Source organism: Callorhinus ursinus, unplaced genomic scaffold (assembly GCF_003265705.2).
Source record: "Callorhinus ursinus isolate GAN/ISIS: 27379988/994484 unplaced genomic scaffold, GSC_fseal_2.0 scaffold39, whole genome shotgun sequence".
Lineage (NCBI taxonomy): Eukaryota > Metazoa > Chordata > Mammalia > Carnivora > Otariidae > Callorhinus > Callorhinus ursinus.
In genome coordinates, this window is record NW_027397101.1 from 11137196 (window position 1) to 11164438 (window position 27243).

At 36.3% G+C, this 27243-nt stretch overlaps 1 pseudogene; it reads right to left on the reverse strand.

Moving 5' to 3' along the window:
• LOC112836244 (coiled-coil domain-containing protein 43-like) overlaps positions 1-23020 on the reverse strand; it is a 39863-nt pseudogene extending 16843 nt beyond the window's left edge.
• Between the last annotated feature and the right edge of the window lie 4223 nt (positions 23021-27243).

The window sequence follows — 27243 nt, forward strand, 5'->3', positions numbered from 1 at the left end:
GCATCTTTACAGATAAAGTAAAAAGTCCAGGGAAAATGGCAGCCACATTCTGAAGGGAATGTTTCTGTTCTGCATCCAGAGACCTGCATCCAGGTCCATTCCCTCTTTCATATTATGTTTTGTCAGTCTTAGATATAAGAATCCATAGTTAACTCACAGTGACATAATGTATAGTTCCTAATCTCATATTTCCAATTTGGATTTCCAAATTCTTATTTGCACTGTGTGTATAATCACCCACAGTAATTTCATTAAGAATTTACAAGTCATTAATTTGATTTCACATACATATAGACTCCTTGATATGAATACATGTTTATTTTGTTAATTTTTATTATACTTGGTTATCTAAAAAGAATAAAATAGGCAATGTTTAAAAATCATAGAGCATACAGGAAGTTAATATGGAATTTGAACCAGTTGACCAATATAAAGAAGAGAGAGAGAAAGAGGGAGAAAAAGAGAGATAGAGAGAGCAAGACAGCAAGAGCTTCAACAAATAAACAATAATTATGTTCAGCAAATAAACAACTAGTATTGTAGTCATAATGAAGTATCTTTCAGAAAGACCTGAGCTTAAATTGATCCTAGTGAATTCAACTGCTGGGTGAAATTTGGGATAGTAGGTAGGTCCTTATTTCTTTATTTCAAGAAGACAGATAGAACATTAATTACAGACAGATGATGTTCTTGAATGAGCAGAAGGATTTGCTGGCAGCTCTATAAAAATACACCTGTGCACATATGATTAGTATCCCCCCTCCCATGAAATCAAGAATAAGGATGGAAGAAGATTCTTAAGATATTCTTGATGTATTAAAGAGGCAGCAGAGCAGGGTGTGATGATGAAACCAAAGTGTCTGCACAAGATTGTCATGACTGACATTTATAAATTAGGGAAATTAATATAGGAATTATTATCTTTTGTAGCACCTGATTAAAAAAATTTCTGAAGCATTAAAACCATGCTATTATCCACAAAAAACTTGAGAAGCTAAAGACATGATATGCATCTGTCACTTATGCATGTTACTCTACTCAGTTATTCCTAAACAACCATATGATTAACCCACATATACAGTAAGTGAGAATGTTTTTTACTTTAAATCTTTAATGTGGGAAGAAATTATTCCTTAACTGTACATATAGAAACTCCAGTTTCAATTATTCCAGAATTCTAAGATTAGAAAATTTTTCAATATTTTTTTCCTAAGGCTCCTATTCTGAGTAATTTGATATGAGCTAAATACTGACACTCCCTGGCATGACAAGGCTATGACTTGTATTGACTTGCATGGTATTTGAAAGACAAACAAGCAAACAACAACAAAGCCCACAACCGTTTGGGGGTTGATTTGATTTAATACTTATCATAACCATCTGCCAAGAAAATATACTTATCCATGTCTAAAAGGCAAGCATATAGAACCTCCTTTTATATTTAAATATTTTCCTAGTCTTATACAAAATTATTGAAGATCACAGCTGGGGTTTTATTGCATATGTTTTACAAATATCTAGGGTAGAGCTGCTACTCTATTTTTTAATAGCTTTTTATTTTTAAGAGAGTCTTATGATGGAATATTTACTGTCACCCAGATAAAAAAGCAAGAAAGAGGAAGTCATGATGTGCTTCTGTTTTTTTAATGAAGTGAAATTGATATATAACATTATATAATACGACTACCAACAGGTAGTACCTGGTAGGGGCAATGATCTAAGCAGAAGAAAATGGCCAATTTGAGCAACTGAACCGAAATCATGCTGCTGGAACTGTGGCTTCTTCCAATTCATTGAAAGATAACTGCCAGCAAAGGAGTATAGAAGGAGGTGGCCTTCAGCCATTTGGCATTCACCAGCATGTAGGCCAGATCTGCTCCAAGAGCCTAATCACCATCAATCAGCAAGATAACAACTCATCCTCTCATTGATTTGGAACTGAAAGATTAGCTTTCCCACCATGGTTACTTATTACATAAATAATTTAGCCTATGTGGAAAAACATTTTCTTAAATATACTGAGTACAGCAGTTTTACAATGTGATCATATATGGAAGTTACTTAGAAATGATTTGCTCCCATGGAACAAATTAGCATATTTAGTAAATCAATCTGGTGGAGACTTTTTCTCAATTTGGGGAACAGCATTTTGATAAAAAGTAAAAATGTCACAAATGAAATAGCTACAAAAACAAAATTTGTGATTTTCTAGACTTTTTATTTGGTGGGGTTAGATAATTTTCTAATCTCAGCTAGTCATTATTATTTTTTATTTTTTTAAAGATTTTATTTATTTATTTGAGAGAGAGAATGAGAGAGAGAGAGAGCATGAGAGGGGGGCGGGTCAGAGGGAGAAGCAGACTCCCCGCTGAGCGGGGAGCCCGATGTGGGACTCAATCCTGGGACTCCAGGATCATGACCTGAGCTGAAGGCAGTCGCTTAACCAACTGAGCCACCCAGGCGCCCTAGTCATTATTATTTTCTAACAATTAACCCTCAGACACAATTTGAGAGAAAAGGCTTAAGGGAAGTCTTTTTATCATTTAATTTCATTGGAGAAGTTTTTTTTTTTGTGCTTCACCATACTAACTTTATGGACAGCTCAATGATACTTTATACATTCTTTCAAGCAAATGTCTTTTGAAAAAGATTTATCAGTGGCACCTGGATGGATCAGTCATTAAGCGTCTGCCTTTGGCTCAGGTTATGATCCCAGGGTGCTGGGATCAAGCCCTGCATCAGGCTCCCTGCTCAGCGGGAAGCCTGCTTCTCCCTCTCCCACTCCCTCTGCTTGTGTTCCCTCTCTCGCTGTGTCTCTCTCTGTCAAATAAATAAATAAAAGCTTAAAAAAAAAGATTTATCAGACCCCTGCTTGAAATCGAATGAAAAAATATTGATAAGTCATTTGGGTTAAGAGAAAATGTGGAATAAATAAATAAATTTGTGATGAATTTAAGTTAAATGAAAATGTATTATTTTAAAGAAGCTAATTGCTCACAATAGTTCTTGGTTTAAATTTCATAAAAATAATGTGAAAAAAAACTTTGATTATACTAAATCTCTTCTTTAAAGTATCCTATTTCCATAAAAAAGAAGTAAAGAAACAAAGAAATGACAATATAAACCTTCTCCAAGTTTTGCAGGTACTGAAACTTTCCATTTGAAGATGAAGCAGCTCTCCTAAAAACAAAGCCATCACTGCAATTTGGTTTTGATAGGACAAAAGGAACTTTGAACATCAGATAGAATAAAACTTAGCAATTTTTTTGTAAAGGGATAAACAGTAAATATTTCAGGCTTGCAGGTCATACAGTCTCTGTCATAAGTTCTCACTCTGCTGTTGTGACATCAAGCCAGCCAGACAATAACAAATGAATGAGCATGTCTGTGTTCTGATAAAACTGAATTTATGGGCAATGAAGGTTGAAATTCATATAGTTTTCATGTGCCATGAATATTATTCTTTAAAAAATTTCCCCCAAACATTAAAAAAATGTAAAAACCATTCTTTTTTTTTACTTTTTTAAATGTTATTATGTTATGTTAATCACCATACCTTACATCATTAGTTTTTGATGTAATGTTCCATGATTCATTGTTTGCCTATAACACCCAGTGCTCCATGCAGAATGTGCCCTCTTTAATAGCCATCACCAGGCTAACCCATCCCCCCACCACCCTCCCCTTTAGAACCCTTTGTTTGTTTCTCAGAGTCCATAGTCTCTCATAGTTCCTCTCCCCCTCCGATTTCCCCCTTCATCTTTCCCTTCCTACTATCTTCTTTTTTTTTTTTTAACATATAATGTATTATTTGTTTCAGAGGTACAGGTCTGTGATTCAACAGTCTTACACAATTCACAGTGCTCACCATAGCACATACCCTCCCCAATGTCTATCACCCAGCCACCCCATCCCTCCCACATTCCACCACTCCAGCCACCCTCAGTTTGTTTCCTGAGATTAAGAATTCCTTATATCAGTGAGATCATCTGATACATGTCTTTCTCTGATTGACTTATTTCACTCAGCATAATACCCTTCAGTTCCATCCACATCATTGCAAATGGCAAGATTTCATTCCTTTTGATGGCTGCATAATATTCCAGTGTGTGTATATGTGTGTGTGTGTGTGTGTGTGTGTGTGTATGTATATGTATGTATATATATATATACCACATCTTCTTTATCCATTCATCTGTCCATGGACATCTTGGCTCTTTCCATAGTTTGGCTATTGTGGCCACTGTAAAGACCATTCTTAGCTCACAGGCTCTACAAAAACAGGTGGTGAAGCACATTGGGCCAATGGACCATAGCCTACCAACCCCCAGGATAAATGAGGAAGTCTTGGTTTATATATTTACTCCATTCCTACTCAGGTAGGTGTTTTGTGATGGCTGTTTGATGGTAATTAGTTTTGCAAAACAGTTATTTCTAAAGATACTCAAGCCCACTGTCATTTTCATGGAATGTGACTACTGTCAGCCGAAACAAGTGCTGTAAGAGCCATTTTGGGGAGTATCTTGTGAGGACCTCATGAAATAGGAGCTTGAAGACACATTCTAATGGTGAATTGCATTGAACGGTTTGGTACTTGAGGTCTCTCTACTTACTTTCTGCCTCATTGATATCAAACCATTCACTCAGTCATTTATTCACTTAGTCATTCCTTTGTTTATTCTGTCATTCCACATTAAAGGCCATGCCTTTCTTAAGCACAGAAGAAATAGGCAAATTAGACATGATTCCTGAGCAGCAAATACTTATAATAGCTGTGGGACAAAAAAACTAATAGCGGACTCCTTGTGATATGTGTGAGATACCAGAAGGGAATCCCAGGACACCATGGAAGATGAAAGATGCCTTGGTAAGACAGAAAGTACAATGAAAACTTCAGATAAACTAATCTGTTTAAGACATTTAAAGAAAAAATCACTCATTGCCTATAGCCTCAGATAATACATGTAATATTTATTCATACTAAAGTAATAATAGCTTACATATTCTATACTCACAGAATTTCAAGAATGATAGACATTTTAGTGGTAACCCATTTGGATTCTCAGATTTAACCAATGAGGAAAAAGAGGCCTGGAGAGGAGAAGTGGAAGTTCAAGGTCACCCAGATTTTTAGAGGTGACCTTGTTAAATTTCAAAGTTCTTCAGTAGCAATTCAATATTGTTTCCAACACACTAAACCTTCTTTGCCTCTTCCATAGCTTTTTACTGATTGTACGTTGTTTATTCTCTCTTTTCTATGCAGATGCTCTAAGTCAACTTGCAGAGCTCTTATCTTTTCTTCAGCAATTCCTTAATGATTGTAGTTAATAAAATTGAGAAGATGAAATTGGAAATAGTGCTCAAATGGTGTTATCTTTTTTTGAATTTTCTGCTGATCTGAAGTAAAAATACAATTACCTCAGCTCAAACTCAGCATATTGTGTTTTTTGTTCTAGGTTACTTCATAAATTGTAATTATCATCATTTGTGGTTCTCACAAGATTATAGGTGACTGAGTACCTCATCAGCTAAGATCAGAATTTCCCATGGCATAAAACAAAACACTTGTATAATGACCTAGGAGAGTGGATTAAACATACTAAATAAGAGAGCTACACATTGAAAATGTTCACAGGATTATCGGTTTAGCTTTTCAAATCCATTCAACTAAAGTGAAATTGATGTGGCTCTGCTTAAGTATCAGTACTATTTTAGAGTTTAAATTTTACATCTCTGACTTTCAGTATTTAAGACTTTCACCATTTTCAATGCTGAAGAACAGGATCTGCACTTTTGCCTCACCCCCCCACCCCAATGATGGATGCATAATCCCTCTCTCCACCCAGTGTTCTTTCTGGTACATGAAGGATAGGGGAAACAGGGGAAGGCATGCAGGTTCCTAAGGCAGTCTTTGTAGATCTTCAGGGTCTAGAGTTTTTGTGCTTTCCTTTAGGACATTGCCCTTCAGAAAAGGCTGGGATGCCCAGAAGAATTTCCAGGGATTGAACATAGCAACTGCAAAAACTCAGTTCTGTGTGAAACATTACTGAACATCATGACTGTTATTGCTTAGTGGGTCACTGATGTATTCCAGGGCTTCAAACACATTATGTCACTTAATCTACACAAAATCTTATGAAATAGTTATTATTATCTTGATACTTCTCAAATCACATCTGTAGTGCAGGAAAGTATACAGAATTTGGATGCTAAAGTTATAATAAAAATATCAATTATAAAAATAACAACAGGTATGCACTACTTACTATCTTAGAGATTCTTCTAAGTACTTTAAGCATGCTATTTAATCTTTCTTATTTATTTATTTATTTATTTATTTATTTATTTATTTATTTATCTTTAATCTTATTTATTTAATCTTCACAGCATCCATAAGAGTTATCATCCCCATTTTGAGACTATAAATCATCATTACATAATATGTTTAATGTCACAATTAATAGACGGAAGAACAAAGGTTTCAACCAGACCATCTGACTCTGGAGGTCACATGCCTAACCATGACACCACAAAAAGCTCTCATAAAAGACAGTCAATGAGGGTATTTATCTTCACTCAACCTATCTTCCATTGACAATAACAAGGAAAAAAAGTGTTATTTGCAGAGTCCTACCTCTTTAATAGATTTGTCATTTACCAAAATAATTCAAGTAATTGAGCAAACTCTTTAGTAGGTGGTTTAAATACTTATACACACACGTATATGTATATATATATAATATATTTATATCAGTATGTGATAATTGTTCTCCTTATTTGTCCTGAAATCTATGGCTTATCCATCCCCATGGATTGAAATGTTTATGTAGTGCTTCTTTTATCCTTGACAATATTTCTTCATAGGCAGTGTGATATACATGTGCATCTTGTATTAATTTAATCTACACCCTATGGGAGGTCAGTTGGCCTAATTGAGAGAACATACTCCAGGGATAGCTAGCATTTTAAATCTTCTAATCAGAAGCCCACATTCCAAAGATATACACTCCAGCTATCTTTATTGCTAATATTCTTATGTCTGATTAGCATCAGATTAGCATAATGTGTATTATGAATTATTTTTTGTTATTGATAAGGGTGCAAGAAATATTAGGCAGACTTTCTTGCCCTTGCAGGAATGGGGTGTAAGAATCTAGAGACCAGGTTACCTATACCTTTTGGAAGTGGCCAGAATCTGAACTGGTCTAGGGTATACCCAGTGATTCTGAGCATATTTGTCACCATGCTGAATCCTACTGATAACAGATTTTCGCATTTTCCTCAAGCAAATCTTTCACATAGGTAGGGTCAAACCACTAAAAGGAACTTACAGAATAAGTTGCACTTTTTTACCAGTAAATGTTAGTATGTGTGACCAAATTCCTTCTGTTAAAGCCTCATTTTCATGTAACCTAGTTATAGGAGGAGACCTAAAACTCTTACTTGCCTCTACACTTAGAACTTTTATTACCATAGGGAGCCTGGGTGGCTCAGTTGGTTAAGAACATTTATTTACCATAAAACACCTACTAATTATAAATGACCAATTGCTTTAGACCAGTAGGCAGCAGGAGCTTGTGCGTGTGAGCACATACATGAGTGCATGTTTGCATGCACACACGTACAGATACACCTATAGGAGAATGGTAAAATAGGAGGAGTCGAATAGGAGACAGAATGGGGCTGCCAGCTATTTATATATGAGCTTATTTGTCCTTGTCCCTTAGGTTGGAAAGTTTTCATCCACAAATTCTCCTAAATTTCTTACTGGTGAGCAAGCTATTTGTCTTTGGCTGCAGAGATGGTAACACGTTATTTATGATCCACACTTAACTACGGTTGTTCAGATCTCTGTCACCCCCAAGATTGATGGTTAAAATGCACTCTACTTTAGTCTACCCTCTTCAGCTTACATGCCTTTATTTGTTCTTTGAAAGCCTAAGCTGTGTATATTTCAGAGAAAAATCTAGTTTAAATGCTATTCCTTTTACATTTTATGTGTGACAAATGTTCAAACCACTTTTCTCCCTCAAAATTTCCAACATTATTGCTTTTTTCCTTTATTCTAATGTTGCCATGCTTCTTCCTCATGTCTTTAAATTAAGAAAACCATTTAGTAAGCAATGTAAAAACACTTCTCTAAGCCCTTAGGACTTATATTATCCAATACTGTTTTTAAGCTGTTAGAATCATGGTTTTCTTGAATTATAGGTGTTCATTTAAAATCTATGTTCTTTGCATTTGTCTATATGAATTAAGCATTCTCTACTCTGAATGGTATTTCTTGACTTTTTTTTCCGTCTTACTTTTTGTTTTTATTTTCTGCTCTGGACTTAGCCATGGTTTTTTTTCAACTAAGAGTGAAGATATATTGTGGAACCAACAGAACCCTTCATTTGATCCAGTCCAGAGTAAATAAATTAGTACAAATAAAATCACTGGCAATAGTTTAGATAAATAATGCTGTGGTCCAGTAACAAATAATCCACAGTAAAAACAACAACAATATTATTTCTCACTCATATGGAGTCCACCCAAGGCTAAGGGACAGTCCAGGATAGCTGTCTTCCATGTGGTGACTCAGGAATCCAGGCTGCTTTTATCTTGTGGTTATGCCATTTGCAATACTTGGCCTATGTGTTTTCCAAGTCCATGTAAAAGACAGTTAGAAGGCTGTCTACTGGATCTTAAGTGCTTTGCTCATAAGTGACACATATTATTTCTCCTTATATCACATTGCTTAACTGTAAGGGGACTACAAAAACCAGGTGAGCTGTGACTGTCTCTGCTTAGTGTTCTCATAGAGGAAGAGCTATATGATTGCTGAGGCCCTCTGGTATGAATATTACTCACACCACTGGAATGCTAATAAATATTTAAGGGTGAGCATGCATCTAAATGTTCAAAGTTATCCTTGTAACTGGCATCTCCACTTAGAGATATGTGTGACTGGCATCTCATCAAACCAAAGTAAGTTTCTCCTTTACCACCTGCTTGTCCTTGCAAAATATTAAAAAAGGGACTCTTCTTTTATGCAGTAGTCAGCCTGTTCCTCTCTTGAAGGCAAGAACAATAATGATGTTGGAGTAAGATGGGGAAGTTTTGGTGACTCCTTCCTTGGCAATAAATGATGAGGGAAGTCTTTCAACTGGATGTCTATATCTATAAGATTGTATCCAGTTGTGGATCAATATCTTGAAAATGTTAAAATAGCTTTTCGACTTTGAAACCTTGCTAAGCTTCTATTTTTTAAGATTCTATTTATTTATTTGACAAAGAGGGAGAGAGTGAGAGAGGGAACACAAGCAGGGGGAGTGGAAGAGGGAGAAGCAGTCTTCCTGTGGAGCAGGGAGCCCGATGTGGGGCCTGATCCCAGGACCCCAAGATCATGACCTGAGCTGAAGGCAGTGGCTCAACTGACTGAGCCACCCAGACACCCCTTTGCTAAGCTTTTTATACCTTATCTACATCCATGTACAGATTAGCAGTGAAGTCCTTAAAAATGCAGCAACTGAACTTTTTTTTTTTTGATGCATGCAGGATGGAGAAAGGAAATCTGGGAAGCTGAAGATTGGTCAAGAGACTAGGCTTGGTGTCATTCAGGTCCTGGCTTAAATTCTCTTATAGTTGCCTATTAACCATTTGATCATAAGTGAGTTAATTAGCCTCTTTAAATCTCTCTGAAATGGAGATACAAACACTTAACTCAGTGGTGGTTGTGAAAATAAAATAAGAAAATGTACATTAATAATACTTGCACTTAGAGGTAAGCATTCAATGGATACTGGCTATTGTTTTAATTGTTAACTTATAACCAAAATAGTAACAATACAGAGAAAGGAGGAAGAGCTACAAAAAAAGAAAACAGAGAAGACAGTCTCACCCCAGAAATCTCTCTAATTTTAGTAGTTGAAAGGTTTACAAGAGGTTTCTCAACAATATTAATATTTTATTAATATTAATTAATATTAACCAAAGATTGAAGTTCCAGAGATTTGAGGCCTCCTCTGATATTCCTCTTGCTTGCCATCTTTCCAATATTTTTCTTTATCTTTTTTGCTAATCAGTGGGAATTGGATTGTTTAATAGCAATGTCTCTTTTTTTGATTTTGACTAGAGATGGTGGCCTTCCTAATCTAGTAGGAAAGTCTAGGAATGTGCCAGGAACATTAAGCAAGAGGGAAAGAAGGCTCAAATGTTGAAAATTGCTAAGTAGATTGAAGATGAGAGAGCCATTTTTATGGAGGCCATAGAAACAGAGGAAAAGCAATGTGATCTGGGTCTGATAGGACTGGACCAAATGAGCTTTGGTCTCCATATCAGGAGATCCAAGGAGACACTATGGGATTGAAGGTTGGGATGAGGGCAGGGATGACATCATGACTCCTCATTACAGAAAGGTGTCTGGCATGGGAAGATGAAACAAATTTTTCTCTAGTCTCAAAGGGCTCTAAATTTTTACATCTATGATATCCTTAAATCCTGTCCCTGACCCTTTCTCTATTTCATTCACTCTCAATAGTGATGACATGCAAAACATACCCTGGCACATCTCTTTAGTACAGTTGTTCTCAAAAGGTGGCCTCTATAGCATCTACAACATCATCTGGAAACATTATAGAAATGCAAATTATTGTCCCCCCACCAAATCAGAAACTCTGGAGGTAAACCCAGGAATTTGTTTTCTATAAGCATTCTGGCTGATTCTGATGCACACTAAAGTCTAAGAGCCATTGTTATAGAATATATTACATTATTTTTCCTATTCAGTATCTCCAAATATAACTCATCCCTCCCTCCCCACTTCAGCTAACATACCCAGTTCCACTATTTATAACTTAAATGTCTTCTCTTTAATGCCAACTTTATAAGACAGAAACTTAAATTTATCATCTTCTCCTTGCCCACCCCTCATATCAAATCACCACTCATCCAATCACCAAGTAGCTCCAATCCATCCTCCTCTCCACCCTCACAGACCACCATCAACTCAGTCTGCACTATTGAAAGACCTTCTTGCTGAGCCACTATTTTGTGCCAGATTTTGTATTAGGCCAGTCAGCAAACTATAGACTGCAGAGTATATCCAGGTCATGGCTTGCTTTTGTAAGCAAATTTTTATTAAAATATAGCTACACTCATTTTTAAAAATATTGTCTTTGACTTCTCGTTGGCTATGACCAAGTTAGTAGTTGTAACAGAGACTGTATGATTCACAAAGTCCAAAATATTTACTAGGTGGCCCTATATTGAAAAGCTCCACCCAACCCCATGCTAGGTACTGGGCATACATGGAGACAGAGATGTCATATCCTCATGGAACTTACAGTCCAGCAGGGAAAATCAGAAGATAAAGTGTGTTACCCAGTTATCCAGGTCAAGAGTTTCAAAGGAAATGTAGAAATTCATCAGACAAAGAGAAAAGGAGAAAAGTACTACACTCAGAGGAAATAACTTATTTATTTTATTTAATATGATTTCTTTCAGTATTTGGTAAAGTCCTCAGTACATTCTGGTTTTCAGTGTAGCTGGCTAATAATCATTTCATGAAATCTTTTGAGCCTATTTTTAAAGCAGGGACCTTCCAGTCACTCCCTTCCCGGTGGGAGTCCAGGTTGTACAGTAAAGTCCTAGTTCTAGAAGTGATTATAGATGTGACACAAGGCAGTGGTGGGAACACATCCTTTGAGCACGTAAGGCACTGCATATTGAGATGCTAAACCAATTTCTTCCTGAAAGCTCAACTTATGCTTTGGATGTTGCCAAAAGTAGTGACTATCAGATCACACTTTACATCTGTTAACAAGTGCCCTGGGTAGAATAGTATTGGTGTAACAGTTTTGCCCCAGGGTGTGTGGCAAAATGTGTATGTATGCACCACAAATTTTTCAAGGCAAATTGCATGTAGGAGGTGAAATTATTTCGGTTATGTGTTCCTCTTTCCCACTGAAAATTATTTTCCTCTTTGTAGAAACACTTGAGGAAAACATTTGAAAAATCACAGAAACTCAAGAAAATATAACTGAAATAATTTTAGAGGCATTTGTTTCCTTTACTTTTTCCCCTTCTTTAATTGCATGCTACTAAAGATGAAAACAAACCAAAAAACCCACCTCCCTCCCCTCGCTGGAGACAAGCACTTCAGAAGCACTTTCCTCTCTCTTCTAGGGGAAAAAAAAGAAAAAAAGTATAAGGACAGGGGCCCAGACCACCGTTGCTGAGACTCCAACAATTTGTGGCCAGAGCCATTTCTCTTCTCATATTGCTGTAACCTTATCTGCTTTGACTGCTATCCTACTATCTCAGGTAAAACACATATGCCATTCTCCCTTCTGCCTTCAAAGCCATGCTAGAATAATTCCACCTGTTTTGTATCTGGCACTGATCCTTTTTGGCATGAAAAATGGAAACACTGGGACTGTTAAAGCTCTGTCTACATTTCCAACATCTCTCTGGGCACCCTCCTCCAGCTAATAACTCGTTCCTGTCCAAATGGTACATTTTCACTTCAGGTGGGGATGTCTTCAGATGGCTGTTTTAGAGGTAGAAGTAGTTAGGGGATCTGAGAGACTTCTTAATTTCCCCCTCCTCTCCAACTTGTAACATTCCTCATGAATCAGATCATTGACTGCTTGCTGCTTTTTCTCCTGCACAAGCTGCTCCCATTATCACCAGCATTACTTTCAATCTTGTTGCAGATCTAGCTGATTAAAAACACTAGTCTTGAGAAAATTCTCTTTCTTGAAAGTCAATGCTTGCGGGAGATTAAGACCATTTATATTGTAAGGCACTCCCTTCAAAGCCTCTCGTGGCTTTACTCTCTTGACTGATGCAAACCTCAACTAATTCTCTTTATCCAGATAATCCACTCGCTTCCAATATTCATCAGATGGCAAAATGAAAAGCTTTTAAGAAAGAGAATAAATGCACAGGCTTAAAATCACATAGAATTTTAGTCTTAATAAAATTGTGAAAGAAATTATGAGGAAATCAGCGTTCTGAATCTTCTTCCCAATGAGAAAACTTAAAATCCGATAAAATCCATGAGACCATAGCAAATATGTTTTGTACCTCTTGAATTGCTTCAGCAGTGTTTGGATCACAAACTTTCGATGAGGAAAAAATAAATGTATTTTTTCTCTCTGATAAGATTACCTACCGGAAGACAAACTCCCCCTGTCTGGGCTCCTGTTACTTCCCTTTATGTATGTGGAATTCTCATTGCACTGTCTCTCCATTTGATGCCTAAATCATAGTCATTGGGTATTTAATGTGCAGTGACCACACAGAAGGTACTAACAAATATACAATAACTACAGTAAAAGAGGGAAATCTTGTCCTGAAGGAACTTCCAGTATTACAGTAAGGCTTGATGGAGTTGTTCTAAGGCCAGAAAACCAGGGGAAGCTGAGAAGCTTCCTATAGCACTAAAAGAAAGAAAATGTAGTGAGGGGGGGAAAAAAGGATGTTTTTGAAGCAGTGACATCTAGAACTCCAGTCCCAAATTTATGGAATTAATAGTTGAATAGATTTCTGAGACTACCTATAAGATATGTGATTTTAAAGTGTTGTAAATTATGACTCATGATCTCTAACAGTGTTAGGGATGACATGTAAAATGATACTACAAAATTCTTATTGTCGCTGCCAGGATACCACCAGGAAATAGCCAGTATTTTCCAAACATATTAAAAAGCAATGTAGCAAATCTTTCACTTTGAAGAATTCTATCCAAGAGAGGAAAATTTTTAAAAAGTCTGTTTTCTTTACAGATGGCCATATGCTATGATTAGGTATCAACTGACTTAGCATTCACCAAAAGAGGGTCTGATATTTAGAGCAAGAGGATGTGAGAAGAAAGGACCATTCAGGGTAGGAGCTAGCAGATTTCTTTCCCAGGTTCACAATGTATTTCATGAATGGGCTGTTTCAGGCAAGTAGAGTAAAATGGTGAGGATTGTTGTAAAAAAGCAAACAGGAGAGCTGTAAACCATACTCTATTGTCAAACACAAAAACTATCATTCTAAGCTTAGTCAGTGCAAACCAAACAAGCAGACCATAGGCCAATCGTGTTGCCTGTAAGGTTTCATGCCGTTCACTCAGTTTCTACAGAGTGCTTTGGGTGCCCACAGGGATGGGTATTGATGGTCAAACAGTTGAGATGAGTGCATTTGTGTTTGCTTGTGGGCCCTGTTACTTGATGGCTCCATAATGAAACAATGAATGTGCTGAGTTGTAAAATGATAAGGATCATCTATAACACTCAGCCTGGGAAAGGCCTTTTACACAGGGAGAATCCTATTCAGGGCTGTGGGAGATAGAAAACCTCAATGGGAACATTTGGTCCTATAGGTAGGCACCATCCCAAAATATTTGACTAAAGGGAGAAGAATAAGTCAATTTCATCTTGGCTAAATATTTTTCTTAACCACATCATCAGTGGGAATATTGACATAATTGGCAAAACCCAATCCACAATATAAGTGTAGGGTGTAAGAGCAACTCCTAATCATTCATTGCTGGGGGTAAAAGAGGCTTCACCTGCCTTCTTTCCAACTACAAAGATAGCAAGGCATCCCCTGATTAAGAATTTTACCTGCTCCAAACTATAAAGGAAAATCAATGTAAAGTTTTTGCTTCATTTTTCTATGGCTAGGTAGATGGTTGGCATTGGTGTGTGGGGGATGGCTTTAACATGAGTCCCAGTTTTTATGCCTTGGGCACAATCTAAAAGGTGAATGACTACATAAAACACTGCCTCTACTCTGAGTGGAGGCCCTATGCAGATTATGGGACTTTTAGGGAAACATATTCTCCCTGAATTTGAATTGAAACTCTACTGAGCTCAAGGGTCAGCATTATTCTTAGGAGACTATGTATTTATGAAATGGTATATCTCTGTCTCATGCCAGTGGGTAAACTTTACAGACTGCCAGATTTAGAGTGACCAATCCGAGCTCAAGTTGATGTCTTAGGCTGGGGTATAGAAACATCACCTCCCTTACTTGTAGTCTGTAATACTACTTTAGGCTAAATAACTTTTAGACTTTGGTAAATGCATTGCTGGTCGTTATTCTGTTTTGCTGACTCCCTGAAGGGAGAAGGTATGCTGGTAGTGAGGATTGAAAAAGAATGTCCTCAGGGAGGGAAGCAAGTAAGAAATTGGGGTATGTGTAGAAGGTTTCATCTGGGAGATTTTCCTCTTTGGTCTAGGAAACAATCCTATATTTTGAGAATAACTATTTGCATATTTCAACACATTTTAGCAAGGTCTGATGCAACTAAAACGCTTTTTCTTATTTATTTTAACGGGTGATTATATTCAAGTCACCTTTCTGATTTCACTTTAAATGTTATTTGCACAGAAAATGCTCCCCTATACCTAGAGGATGAGATTCTTCAATCATATCTTAATACCTTGCACTTGCTAGTTTGTAATCTGTGTTGGTGATTATATAATTAACCCAGAAGCATAGTTTGCTCACTATTGGTTCTCCAGCACTTCGTGCAATGCCTGATCCATGGCAAGAATTCATTACATGTATGTCAGATAAAGTAGCGTCCCTGAGGGGTGATCAGAGTGGTGGAGAAGAGCCCGACATGGGAGCAAGTGGATGGACATGGGCTTAAATTTCTCCTTCCCAGATATATTAAAGGAAGGTGACTCTTGGAGAAAGACAATGCCTGGGCACCGAATAGAAACTTGGAAGCACTTTTTGTTCTTTGTGAAGTTTTAGTATGTTCTAAGCAAGTGGAATCTGATCTAAATTGAGTATGTATTTTCAAATGAGAGTTCAGGAAATTTTTTTCAGGGTGCACACAACTTATATTCAAGTATTTAATTCTTGAGTATAAAAGGAGTGTCAGATTTGTAAAACGTAGCTCCATTGTGCCTTACTCCTTTCATTAACATCTTGTTATACTTAATAATTTGCCATTTTTAATAACTTATAATATGTATTGTACTTAAGCATAATAAAGTGATCCAAATGAGATATGAACATAAAATGGCAACACCCCACAAAATACTTGCACATAAGCTATTTTTAAATACGTTATACTTGAGAATTTCACTAAGTACCTTCCTTGCTCATCCCCAGGGCAGAGCTGGTGAACAAATTGAGGAGCAAATATCTTCTTATTCAATTACACTTTATCTCTGTGTCTGCCTAAAATCATGTTACAACACAGTTACTGAATAAAAGTGTCCTGAATAAATAAATAAATAAATAAAAGAATGGATCCCTACACTTTCCTAGAATAAAGTGAACTTGAGAAGCTATTTTTTAATTAATATGTCAGAAAAAAAACTTTTACAGCTTGATACTAATTGTAATGTCATGGGTCATAGTATTTTCAGAAATTATAAGGCTGTCATTTGTCCCATTGTCCCATTTGTCCCCTGAACATCTAGACTAATGGATTACCTTGAATATATGTAATGGTAGAGATAAAGAAAAGAAAGGAACAAGAAAGGATGGATCCAGGTTTTGTAACATCTGAACTTTATACAATGTCGGGGATCCCTTTTGTCAGAAAAATAATTTTTTAAAATCACAACTTTAGGTGCAAGCCCTTAGATAGGACCACACAAGACAAGGGCTGAAGTACAAAGCTTATGAGCCTCAGGCCAAATCTGCTTCTGGTGCTTAGACTATAGAATCATCCACACTTGGGTCTTCTGGTCATTGCAGAACCCAAACAATAATTGTTACAGCCTTCAACAGCGACTTTGCAGGATTTGAAAGCTGAATGGCATCATGAAAGTATTTAAGTAGGTTTTTAGCAGAAATTATATGATAATAAAAATACTTCTTCATTTATTAGCATGACCAAGTGACTTCCTGAGAATACATGATGAGCTTGATCCCCAAACTACAAGGATTCACAGGTTGAGTGAACAGCTACAATCCATTTAGCCCCACTTGACTGACCATTTTCTGCAGAAGTTAAAGTTGGAATAGAAAAATCCTGCCCAATTTCACACTGTCCACACAGTGATTTAGTACCCAGCAACTTTTTAGTTAGATAGGCTTCCTATCTATCTTCTAGAAATGTCCGTTTTTATTCTCTATGTCAAGAATCTAAACAACTATCTCTACTAGCCTGTGCAATGCAAAGGGACTAGAATCTTCAAGCTCTGCCCATCCTGTCCCACCTTTTGAAAAAAATTGAGAAAAAAGTTCATAAATGCATATAGATACAGCCTCCCTCTGTTGAAATGACAGGGTTGTGCTCATGGCCTAGAAGTTATCTGCAAGCATGAGCAGCTGATGATTGAACAAGTAAGGTGATTAGTAAAGTGTGAGCTCAATATACTGTGCCCTTTTTACTTTTTTTTTTCATAATTCCATATGATCAGTGAAGGATGACAGGCTCATTCTACCATAAAGTAAATTATGAGAGCACTTTATTTTTTTATAAAATACAAACCCAACACTCCCATTACTTGTGACAAAAGTTATGCACATGAAATGACACTTTTTTTTTTTAATCCCATGACTACAAAAGAAAGTTAGTGGGCCTAAAACTGTGGTCATGGATTCATCTAAAAAGATATTAAGGTTCACATATTTCTTTTTTTTAAAAGATTTTATTTATTTATTTGAGAGAGAGAGAATGAGAGATAGAGAGCACGAGAGGGAAGAGGGTCAGAGGGAGAAGCAGACTCCCTGCTGAGCAGGGAGCCCAATATGGGACTCGATCCCGGGACTCCAGGATCATGACCTGAGCCGAAGGCAGTCGCTTAACCAACTGAGCCACCCAGGCGCCCTAAGGTTCACATATTTCTGTGTCACATGGAAAGACCAAGACACTCAAGTTAATGGATAGATCTGTAATCTTTTCTTCATTAACACAAAAAAATACCCCGCCAAACCAGTATGCTCTTTAGTATGGCATCCTGGATTCTCTGTAGAAGTGAAATGGATTGGTTCAACATTTTTTAGTTTATCTTATTATGCCTGTTTATTACTTTATGGGTTTACTGAGCTTGTTGTTGGACTATAAATTACTGTGTAAACCAATTAATTAATTGTCTTTCTAAAACTAACTGGTATAGTCTCCACGTGCTGCCTTTTAACAATACCAAAGACTAGTTTCTCCACCAATGTCTCAGAAATTTGAGTAAATATAGTAAAGTGATAACTCTTTGGATTATAATTTATTTATAAGAAGCTCTATTTCAGAACAAAGTTGAAGATCTTCATACTAAAATCCAATATAGGTTCAGAATCTCAAAAAATATTCCCTGTAACATATTTCCTTTTCAAGATTAAATGACTACTGAATCAGTCTCTGTCATGTTTTCTACCTCAAACTATTCAACATTTTAAATTTGTGTTTGGCACATATTGGTTGAAGTCATAGCATTTTCCAAATTGTTCTGTAAAACATTTTTTAAGAATGCCAGTACGTAGACAGCCCATAAAGAACCCATGATCTAAATAGCTTGTGATGTGCCGGATTATACCCCTCTTCTAGAGAGTTACAGTCCGCAATGACATATTGAAGGCTTTGAGAAGTCATGGGATAGAGAAGTACTAGACTGAAGAAAACTGTTCTCCAAATTTATTTGAAGAAAAATGTCATTTATGTGGCTTCTTAAAAACGTTTTGCAGAACAGTGTTCCAGGGACCATCAGCTTAGGAAGTGCTGAATCAGTAATTGCAAGGAGATCACGATGATATACATCAGGTACCTGTGGTACTTTAGAAAGCTCTAACAACCATCCTCCAATGAACTCAGCAGCACTCAGGCAATGTGTCTCATTAGCATAAATTATTATTCATTTATATATACATGTCTGAGATTTGGGGCAGTATAAAAAGCTGTCAAATATGAAAGCTGTGCATGTTCCATTTATTATAAAAACTGTCTCTTTAGATTTAGACATTGATTTGCAGAATATCTAAATAGTGTAGTATTTTAGAAGTTATCTAGACAAGTAGTTCTCAATCATGAAAGCAAACCATTTGGAGAGGGTGGTAAAAATCCAGATTCTCAGGCCTCAGTTCTGGAGCGTCTGATAGACTAGGCTTAGAATAGTACTCATATTTGTAGCTTAAAATTGCCTTCAACAATTCTCTTCTGAACCAGATTTGGGACATACTGATCTAGGCCAAACTTTCCAAGGATCCCATCTACAATGTTTCAATAAATAGTGACTTCTAAGCCTTAATACTTCCAAGATGGTTTGTGTCATTGTTAAAAATTCTCTCTTGCTTGAATCTAAAATATAACTAAAAGCTAGTACTTGCTGGTTGTTTATTAAGTGTCACACACTATATTAAGCACCTCTATGAATTATTTCATTTAGTTGTCATAATAATGCTGTGAGGTAGATGCTATTATTATTTGCTTCTATCGATGAGGAAAACAAACCTTATGGAAGTTATATAACACCTTTAGGAATCAAATTTTAAGTTCAAACACTTATTAAGAAGTCAGGATTATTTTTCTTGTGGTAAATCAAATACAAATAAAATGGCACAGACCCTGTACAGCAAAGATGTATGAAAATGTGATCGATATTTTTACTTATTTGAAAATTTCTATCCAAATAAAGAACTTAGCCAGATATTTTTTGATTCACATACAGAACAATATTTATTATCCAACCCATAAATTATGCTAAAGATTCTTTAAGTCTATAAACTCAAGAGATGTTTGATGAATAACAAAATAGTCACTATTGGCACTTATTTAATGTTCCCAGAAGTTTGTTAAGGGAGACACCTATTTCCAGTCTACCACAGAACTTATACTAATCATGTCTTTTAGGAAAAAAAAATAGATGCTTGAAAAGTGCCTTCACTATTAACACTTACAGATTTCATATGTCACTCAGTGACATTTGGTTTTCTGAGCTCTTACAAAGAAATGATATGTTACAGAGGAGTATCATTACCTGTCAGATATTATTTCTAGCTTTGTTGATAAAGAGAGGCAACACTATACAGAGTCTACTCCTTTGGAAAGATAAGTCTTTATGAGGCTACATTAGCCTTTTACAATTATAAGACTTTTTTATTTTTTTGCTTTTATCTACATAATTACAAAAATCAATGATAAGTGTTTCATTGAAGACTCTTCATACTTAACAAAAATTATTAAGTAAATATAGTAAATTTATGAACTGAGTTAGTTGAAAGCTTAAACCATCAAGAGGCACTATCCTGTTATTTCCCTTTTAGTCATATCTCTATGCTGGGTTTTATTTGGGACTCTTCTGCACAGCAAACCTAGTTTTAACTAAATGTTTAAAAGGATTTTAAGCTTGATGGATTCTAAGTTCTTTCCCATCTTGAAATACTATGATACTTGCTAGAGTGTACATCAAGAGAACATATGGTTATTTGGCTCAGCTGTCCAGAGAACTGGGGATTAAAATTGTGTGTTTCCTGTTTAGCTACATTCTGTTTCACAGACATAGGCCGCTCCCATACTCCCAAACAATGTTTCTGCCAGTGCATGGGATAATGTACAAGATTATTAACAACTCTGGAAAAAACTCATCTCCCTTACCTGGATAAACAACACAAACTCAACCTTATTCTTGATGGTGATAAAAATAATCTTTGTATAGAAAGGATAGCATAACACCATTGATATAGTTACTGCCATTTATTTTAAAAGAAACAGACCTTCAGAGGAGGCAACATGTGGACAGTGGCATTATATAGTGTCTGCTCTCTAAGACACTTCAATTCACTGTTTTTTTGTTTAGCAAGGCTGAGATCCATGGAAAGAAGGAGAGATGAGAGTCAAAACAAGACTGCTCTGTTCATGCAGGAGAATCCTCCATTTTTAGTGAAAAAGATTCTGACATTTAAAAAAAACTGAGACACTAATATTTTCATTTATAGTAAGATTTAGGGGCAATTATGCAGACATGGTTTCACGCTGTCTGTACTAGGTAGCATGGCATAAATAGTATCATTCATTTAACTACTCAGTAAAGTCATTTATTGACTACCAATTTGAAGGAAACTGCTGGCTACATGCTGTATAAAGTCATGAGCCTTATTGTAGTCCAGATTAGAAAGCCAACTCGGAACTCTGCTGCCTCAGTTACATAGAATCAAAGAAGTCCTGAAGGACAAAATTTTTTCCAGAGACGTCAGGAGAGCCACATGTTGTTAGTTAAGTAACCACTCTATAGACTGATAAAAATGGAACACATCGTTTCTTAACAAAATGAGTTTCGAAAGCAATTACGGTTTCTAGAGTAAAACCTAGGTTCCTTCACAACAAAAGGCTACAGCTTGCTTTATCTCAAATTATCCTATGGAATATTTCCAGAATAAAAGGAATATAGTATTTTTGAAGTGTATACTCTAAAAGTTATCAAATGCAAATTTAGGACAAAACAAACATCATTCTGACAAGGGTTCAACAGTAATCAATGAATCAGGACAATGAATCATGAATCATAGTCAACCACACTGAACGGGTGCTGGTGATGTGGGGCATAGTGATGTAAAATGAGTCAAATAGAAGAAATGGAATATATCTAAGCTAAAGCACACCTTGGAAAAAGTAAATTGACCAATAGACAGCTATTGGCTTATGTAGGCATTTTGTCTAAAAGGCGGGGTTGGGGGAGGGAACTACCAAAATTGCCTAGGGAACTATGGCTAGTAAACAAAGCATGTGGCAAACAGGGAGAAAATAAGATCCTACCTGCATGTCTATACTTAGGAAGCAAAGCCATTGGGCCATATCAACTTCAGTGTGCATCCTACATGATGCACTATGGCATAGATGCCTTTGATTCAACAGTAGACATTTTCTTGGGAGAGGCATTAGATAGCAACAGATACTTTGAGAATTTCTGGAAAAAAGAGGTAGGCTTTTTAATTAATCCTCATTAAATGTTATATACACATGGTAATAAGATTGTATGTTGGGGTGCTTGGATGGCTCAGTTGGTTAAGTGTCTGCCTTTGGCTCAGGTCATGATCCCAGGGTCCTGGGATTGAACCCCATGTGGAGTTCCCTGCTTAGCAGGGAGTCTGTTTCTCCCTCTTCCTCTGCCCCTCCCCCCAACTTGGGTTCTCTCGCTCTCAAATAAAAAATAAAATCTTAAAAAAAAGATTGTATGTATATACACATGTGCTAAAATAAGAATCTCTGGCTTTCTCTAAATGACACTCCTAAGACTGATGCAGGAAATACCACATATAATCAATATATTTATTGATGCATTTCTAATATGGTTGGTCAAATGCAGACTGAAATTTAGCCCAGAGCAGAATGACAAAATGGCCATAACTGTTTTCAAGACAATTATAAGACTGAAAAAAAAGCAATTATAGAATCTCTGCTCTAAAACTGTTTTTTTGTTGTTGTTGTATTTAGTAAAAAGAACTAACAAAACCAAACAATTCAGCTCATACCAAATCTGATTCATTTGATTCCTGGTGAGTTCAGACCTGCTGGCTGCTATTTCAAGCCTCATTTCTTTCTGACCTCAAATAATAAAGTTGAAGCCAGCCAGTTTCCATTCAGTCTTGTTGCATTATCTGCCAGTTTATAAGGCTTTATGTTTGCATCAAAAATGTTATAGGAGAAAAACCAAAAGAAGTCAGAAATCTGGGCAATTTTCCCTGTTTTACACAGATTTTAAAAATGTTGTAAAGTTGCCAAGCACTGGACATACTTGATAGCAGAAAATAATCCAAACCCTGAAAAATCTCTGTCACTATTTTGTTAACTCCTTACAACAACAAATTGTTGTACTGGTTTCTCCTCTTTCCTTGTTTCCCTGCTTCCTGGCTTCAGCCCTCTCTTCCTCCCTTCCTTCTTCCTCCCCTCCTGTCTACCCATTCAGCACTTCCTCTACTTCCTTCTGTGTGCCAGGCTCCCTTAAGCCTCCCACAGTCTAACAGGAAAAGAGACACGTAAACCAGTACTGGCCAATGACATACCCAAATCTGGATTTCTCCACAGTGTGGCAGCTATCATTAGCAGAACTGGCTTCTTACTTTGACAAAGTGGGCTGCTTCTAAGCAGCATGATCGCATGGTCAGAGGGTGTCACAAATCCCTGCCTGACTTTAGATTCTCCAATCAAACTGCCTATTGTGAGAGCACCTTGCTGCCAGGGGAGGAATCATACCATTAGGGCCATTCCTATTTGGCCATCAAGGCTCACAGCAGGAATTGCCTCAGGCATTCCTTTCTCATACCTGCTATCCCACTGTAGTATTCAGGTGTAGTTGAACTTTCTTCCCACAACACCTGCGCTTATGTCTAACTAGGATTTCCATCACAGTGTTGTCATTGTCTGGTGAACAAGCTATCTCCCCATTAGTCTTTGAGAGCCCTTAGGGCAGGAATTTTTCTTTCATTTCAGTTTCCCAACACTTAGCAAAATACTGTGCACACAGTGAGTGCTCAGGAAATACTTGGTAAATAAATTCATTAGAAAACATACTCCCCAGTTGAGAATTCCTGACAAATAGTCAACAAATATTTACTGAGCTGGTAGTACATTCTAAGCAGTAGACACAGGTATACTGCAGAAACAAAGTGGCATGTCTTTGTAAAACATGCATCCTCAAGGGATGATACAAATAGTGAAGAACAAATGAACTGTTTTAACAGCAATAAAACATAAAGAAAATAATCAAATAAAGATTGATTGGGGAAGGCTGTTGTAGAAGCTTCTCTGAGGAGGTGACATTTAAGCTGAGACCTGAAGAATGAGGGAGTTAGTCAAGTGACCAGAAAGGAGAGAATGGCCATGGCAGAAGGGAAAGTTGGTGTAAGATAAGACTTTGAAGTGTTCCAGGCATAGAAAGAAGGCTATTGTGTCTGGAGCACTGCAAATGAGGGAATAGTAAGAGATGAGATTTGCAATATAGGCAGTACAAAATTACACAGAGCTCTTAAACCAAAGCTAGGAGCTGGGGTTTTATTCTATAAGCAAGGGGAAGCCTTTGTGGGGTTTTAAGCAGAAGAGTGATATAAGCCATTATTTGATTTAAATAGATGATGCTTTCATCAGTGATGTAGAAAAATAGTTTGCAGTAACAAGAGAGGAATCAGGGAAAACAATTAGACAGGAATGAGATTCAAAACACTAATTAGCTTCTATAGCCTCTTACACCTGTCAATCAGAAAAGTCATCAATCAATCAGAATGGACACTGGTCAATGGGCCATAATATATGAATAGATGCTGAATAGTTGGTTAACCTGGTAGCATGCAGTGAGAGATAATGGTGGAATTAAACAGGTGGGTAGTCAAAGGATGAAGAGAAGTGAATTCATGAAAAATATATTTGGACAGTATAACTGAAAGGATTTGCAGATAGATTGAATGTAATAGGTCTTTGGATAAGAGATGTACCTTTGGTAAATCTAACTGGAAAGTTTGGATTGAGCAATCAATGGTATGGGTGTCTATTCCATTTTAATGAAGAGCAATTAAAACTTGTGTTTCAGACCTGACAAATTTAGCTCTCTTTATGCCATTTGACTGAATAAGTTGGATAAATGAATGGGCTTCCACATTTGACCTAAGGGGTGTGGTTAAGGCTGGAGATGTACATTTAACAATTATCAGTATTTACTCAAGCTTTTGGATAAAATCACCTCAAGAGAGAGTAAAGAAAATAAGCTTAGAGGAAATAAACCAATGAAGACAACTAGAGGGAATGCCTTGAGGATGGAAAGTTAGCAAGAGAAAGCATGTTGGTTAAATTTCATCTGCCTCCTAAGTTTGCCAGAATTTGGTCCTGCCAGAATATCTGGTCAACAATGTATCTCAAGCTCTCCATTCACCTTGACACATTCTAAATTGGCTGCCTATTTTAAACCAGATATAAAATGAATACACAACTCATCAATATTTGAAATATGTGGGCATGAAAATATTTTGTATGTGTTTATTTAACCCTAGATGCTTTTACTTCATGGACATAATAGATGCTGCATCATCAGCTTAAAGCATGTACTTGACCAGGATGCTTTGACTATTTCAATTTTATATGAAACTCACAAATGAAGACCATCATTAAGAGGCTTTTCTGAATATGAAATGTATTTATAACTCAACATATTTCAGCTCACTGGCCTCCTGTTGGCCTTCCCTATCCATATATAAACAAACGTGCACACACTGTCTAATTATTAGTAAATGGATGATTTGGGGGTTCTAATTCAGAATTACTTGTTAAGTATCCACATTCGAATGCATGTTCTTTAAAACGTGCATTTGGTTACATATGCATGTGCAATGGCCTCATGGCCCATTATCTTATTTATTTTGATGTCAAATGGTGCAATTATTTGGAAATTCTAACATATTCAGGCATCTAGTTAGCACAAACAGATCTCAGGTTTCTGAGTATAACCTCTACAGGCACTTGTTTTTTAAAAACATACATAAAATTTCTGAATATTATATGATTTTTTGGCTGTTAATGTATATAATGCACGGGATGAGATTATGCCTACCAAAGGATTTGAAGAACTTGGTATAAGTAGATGAAAAGGACCTTAGGGTTCACGTAAAGAAAAGACTAATTAAATTATAGCAGCAGTTATGTTCTGTGGGTCACTCATTACACATATCAGGACAGAGAAGTTAGCAAGATCCACACCTTAAGGAAAACAGCATTATTTCATTGTGGTCTGAGCATCATTTAAAAAATTATGAATCTTCAGTTTTAAAAAATATTAAACATAACAGCATTTCTCTAATGCTGGAAGGTATTAAGGAAGTCACACTAAATGAATATTTAGCAGGTAGACAGTAAGAGTCTCCTTGAGAAATTTCTATAACAGCTTTACTTAATGCTTCGACACATGTCCACATCAACCAAAGTTAGTGAGGCTATTGCTCTTACAAATAGTTCTAACACAAAACTTTATTTAACCGGACTTATATATTCAATCTTGGAACTTAATTAATTGATTTCCCATATTTACATATTTAATTAATTCCTTGTTTATCATTCCTCACCCTCATTCCTCCAACAGAATCATAGGAAGTCCTACTGCTTTCAGCTCCTGAGAGCTAGTATGTCTTTCAATTACTGATAGGATTTTAAAATTTTATACATCACTATGGATAATATTCCACTCCCCGAAAGGTGGCTGTAACACTCCCAAAAAGGTAGGAGATATTATATACATAATAAACACCTATCTCAAGATCAATTTTTTGGATTAGTTATTAGCCATATTCTTTTCCCTTCTACTATATAACCAAGATCTACTGTGTGACTGAATTCTGCATTCATATCAAAGCTGCATTTATTTGTGCAATCAGCAAATATTTATTTTGGATTTATTTGTATTCAAAGCACTATAACAGTGTTTAGAGGAGTGCAGACTCTCTAGTTTAGAATATCAGCTTTTCCAGTTGTTTAACTCTGGACAAGTTACATAATTTCTCTCTGTTTTAGTTTATTCATTTCTGATATTGAATAATAATAATAACATCTGAGCATACGTAGGATTTAAGGTACATTAAGTACTTAAAAGGGTGTGTGGCACATAGTAGGCTCTTAATGTTATATACTACCATTTTAATTATTATTATGTGCTTGTGTATCTTAAGTGCTCCACATACACTGCTAGAAAATAATCTGGCACTGATGATATTTGCAGGCTGGCTGGGGAAAAGCATGAATGATATAGATAATTTTAGAAGAATGTGTGCTTTGATAGGAGTAAGTCCAGATCTTGGAATATTTACTCTAAATATAGAAAACTGGTTTAATGACAAATACTAAAGCGTAATGACTATATATTAAAATAAAAACCTGAACACTTCTTACTTTACAGTGAAACATCAAAATTTTCAATAAAAATTAAAGACTTTCACCAGATGACTTTCTGGATTCCAAATGACTGGAGTTCCAAGAAATCATGTGAACAGAATCATTTCAATTCTTCAGAAGTTCCATCTTTCTGTTTTATGTTTTGCTAACTTGATGGTTTACAATTCAAGCAATACATTGGTCAGGTATTCTTTATGGGGACAAAGCCTTCTAGTAAATTCCAGAAAAATCAGTATCTGGGAACCAAAGTAGGAATACTGCATAGTAAATCCTCATGACTCATTCATATATTTATTGTTCTCTTATTCAGACTTAGCCTAAAGTGAAAGAGACCATTTTAATATACATGTATATGTGTATAAATATATATGTATATATTGTATATATAAACACACACCACACACACACACACACACACACACACACACACACACACACACACACAC